This window comes from Cebidichthys violaceus, unplaced genomic scaffold (assembly GCF_023349555.1).
Source record: "Cebidichthys violaceus isolate CVI_PGR_0920_01 unplaced genomic scaffold, fCebVio1.0.p SCAF_36, whole genome shotgun sequence".
NCBI classification, from domain to species: domain Eukaryota; kingdom Metazoa; phylum Chordata; class Actinopteri; order Perciformes; family Stichaeidae; genus Cebidichthys; species Cebidichthys violaceus.
The window spans coordinates 1900498-1905497 of NW_027176550.1; the positions used below are offsets into that span (position 1 = coordinate 1900498).

Sequence of the window (5000 nt, forward strand, 5' to 3'; positions counted from 1 at the left end):
GTACCACACACAGTACTACACACAGTACTACACACAGTACCACACACAGTACCACACACAGTACTACACAGTACTACACACAGTACTACACACAGTACTACACACAGTACTACACACAGTACTACACACAGTACCACACAGTACTACACACAGTACCACACACAGTACCACACAGTACTACACACAGTACCACACAGTACTACACACAGTACTACACACAGTACTACACACAGTACTACACAGTACCACACAGTACTACACACAGTACCACACAGTACTACACACAGTACCACACACAGTACCACACACAGTACTACACACAGTACCACACAGTACTACACACAGTACTACACACAGTACCACACAGTACTACACACAGTACCACACAGTACCACACACAGTACCACACACAGTACTACACACAGTACCACACAGTACTACACACAGTACTACACACAGTACCACACAGTACTACACACAGTACCACACAGTACTACACACAGTACCACACACAGTACCACACACAGTAACAACACAGTACCACACACAGTACTACACACAGTACTACACACAGTACCACACACAGTACCACACACAGTACTACACACAGTACCACACACAGTACCACACACAGTAACAACACAGTACTACACACAGTACTACACACAGTACCACACAGTACTACACACAGTACTACACACAGTACCACACACAGTACTACACACAGTACTACACACAGTACTACACACAGTACCACACACAGTACCACACACAGTACTACACACAGTACTACACACAGTACTACACACAGTACTACACACAGTACCACACACAGTACTACACACAGTACTACACACAGTACCACACACAGTACTACACACAGTACCACACACAGTACCACACAGTACCACACACAGTACTACACACAGTACTACACACAGTACCACACACAGTACTACACACAGTACTACACACAGTACCACACACAGTACCACACACAGTACTACACACAGTACCACACACAGTACTACACACAGTACTACACACAGTACCACACACAGTACTACACACAGTACTACACACAGTACCACACACAGTACCACACACAGTACTACACACAGTACCACACACAGTACCACACAGTACCACACACAGTACTACACACAGTACTACACACAGTACCACACACAGTACCACACACAGTACTACACACAGTACCACACACAGTACCACACAGTACCACACACAGTACTACACACAGTACTACACACAGTACCACACACAGTACTACACACAGTACCACACACAGTACTACACACAGTACTACACACAGTACCACACACAGTACTACACACAGTACCACACACAGTACTACACACAGTACTACACACAGTACCACACACAGTACCACACACAGTACCACACACAGTACCACACACAGTACTACACACAGTACTACACACAGTACTACACACAGTACCACACACAGTACTACACACAGTACTACACACAGTACTACACACAGTACTACACACAGTACTACACACAGTACCACACACAGTACTACACACAGTACTACACACAGTACCACACACAGTACTACACACAGTACCACACACAGTACCACACAGTACCACACACAGTACTACACACAGTACTACACACAGTACCACACACAGTACTACACACAGTACCACACACAGTACTACACACAGTACTACACACAGTACCACACACAGTACTACACACAGTACCACACACAGTACTACACACAGTACTACACACAGTACTACACACAGTACTACACACAGTACCACACACAGTACCACACACAGTACCACACACAGTACTACACACAGTACTACACACAGTACTACACACAGTACCACACACAGTACCACACACAGTACCACACACAGTACTACACACAGTACTACACACAGTACCACACACAGTACCACACACAGTACTACACACAGTACTACACACAGTACCACACACAGTACCACACACAGTACCACACACAGTACTACACACAGTACTACACACAGTACTACACACAGTACCACACACAGTACCACACACAGTACCACACACAGTACTACACACAGTACCACACACAGTACCACACACAGTACCACACACAGTACCACACACAGTACTACACACAGTACTACACACAGTACCACACACAGTACTACACACAGTACTACACACAGTACTACACACAGTACCACACACAGTACCACACACAGTACCACACACAGTACTACACACAGTACTACACACAGTACCACACACAGTACTACACACAGTACCACACACAGTACCACACACAGTACCACACACAGTACTACACACAGTACCACACACAGTACCACACACAGTACCACACACAGTACCACACACAGTACCACACACAGTACTACACACAGTACCACACACAGTACCACACAGTACCACACACAGTACTACACACAGTACTACACACAGTACTACACACAGTACCACACACAGTACTACACACAGTACCACACACAGTACCACACAGTACCACACACAGTACTACACACAGTACTACACACAGTACCACACACAGTACTACACACAGTACCACACACAGTACTACACACAGTACTACACACAGTACCACACACAGTACTACACACAGTACCACACACAGTACTACACACAGTACTACACACAGTACTACACACAGTACCACACACAGTACCACACACAGTACTACACACAGTACTACACACAGTACTACACACAGTACCACACACAGTACTACACACAGTACCACACACAGTACTACACACAGTACTACACACAGTACTACACACAGTACCACACACAGTACCACACACAGTACCACACACAGTACTACACACAGTACTACACACAGTACCACACACAGTACCACACACAGTACTACACACAGTACTACACACAGTACCACACACAGTACTACACACAGTACCACACACAGTACTACACACAGTACTACACACAGTACTACACACAGTACCACACACAGTACCACACACAGTACCACACACAGTACTACACACAGTACTACACACAGTACCACACACAGTACCACACACAGTACCACACACAGTACCACACACAGTACTACACACAGTACTACACACAGTACCACACACAGTACTACACACAGTACTACACACAGTACTACACACAGTACCACACACAGTACCACACACAGTACTACACACAGTACTACACACAGTACCACACACAGTACCACACACAGTACCACACACAGTACCACACACAGTACCACACACAGTACCACACACAGTACTACACACAGTACTACACACAGTACCACACACAGTACTACACACAGTACCACACACAGTACCACACACAGTACCACACACAGTACTACACACAGTACCACACACAGTACCACACACAGTACTACACACAGTACCACACACAGTACTACACACAGTACCACACACAGTACCACACACAGTACTACACACAGTACCACACACAGTACTACACACAGTACTACACACAGTACTACACACAGTACTACACACAGTACTACACACAGTACCACACACAGTACCACACACAGTACCACACACAGTACTACACACAGTACCACACACAGTACCACACACAGTACCACACACAGTACTACACACAGTACCACACACAGTACCACACACAGTAACAACACAGTACCACACACAGTACCACACACAGTAACAACACAGTACCACACACAGTAACAACACAGTACTACACACAGTACCACACACAGTACTACACACAGTACCACACACAGTACCACACACAGTAACAACACAGTACCACACACAGTACTACACACAGTACCACACACAGTACCACACACAGTAACAACACAGTACCACACACAGTACCACACACAGTACCACACACAGTAACAACACAGTACCACACACAGTACTACACACAGTACCACACACAGTACCACACACAGTAACAACACAGTACCACACACAGTACCACACACAGTACCACACACAGTAACAACACAGTACCACACACAGTACCACACACAGTACCACACACAGTACTACACACAGTACCACACACAGTACCACACACAGTACCACACACAGTACCACACACAGTACTACACACAGTACCACACACAGTACTACACACAGTACCACACACAGTACCACACACAGTAACAACACAGTACCACACACAGTACCACACACAGTACTACACACAGTACTACACACAGTACTACACACAGTACCACACACAGTACCACACACAGTACTACACACAGTACCACACACAGTACCACACACAGTACCACACACAGTACCACACACAGTAACAACACAGTACCACACACAGTACCACACACAGTACCACACACAGTAACAACACAGTACCACACACAGTACTACACACAGTACCACACACAGTACCACACACAGTAACAACACAGTACCACACACAGTACCACACACAGTACCACACACAGTAACAACACAGTACCACACAAAGCCTCAGCTGGATGAAGGTGTTATTATGGTATGTCTTCATGGAGGGTCTGCAGGAGGCGTTGGTCTCTCACTGATCAGAGCTTGACCTCATTACAGGAGCTTCACATCAGGAAACACATGGCTTCTTTTGGCTCCTACTGAATCTGCAACAGGACGTCAATAAAGGAACATGAATAATTAGGAGTTGAGTGAAAACGTTCACATCCGATCTCTGTCTCCGCCCCGGTTCTACCGGACCTCTGTTCTCTGTGGGACGTTAACGAGGATTCTTCTCTGAATGGACTCAAAGAGGCCAGAGTCCTCTCAGTGAGCGCCTCTGTTCAGCGCTGAGCCGGGGAGATTCTACCATTCAAAGAAGGGGGAGGGGCTTAGCCCTAAGGGGAGGGGCATGCTTCTTTTTTGGGGCCCATTTGGGGCCGTGGATATCCGTTGTTTCAGACAGTTCAT

At 46.2% G+C, this 5000-nt stretch overlaps 1 protein-coding gene across 3 annotated transcripts in view; it reads left to right on the forward strand.

Moving 5' to 3' along the window:
* The window catches only part of gas7a (growth arrest-specific 7a), a 24190-nt gene that overhangs the window by 10081 nt on the left and 9109 nt on the right, over window positions 1-5000 (forward strand). The window lies entirely within an intron of this gene.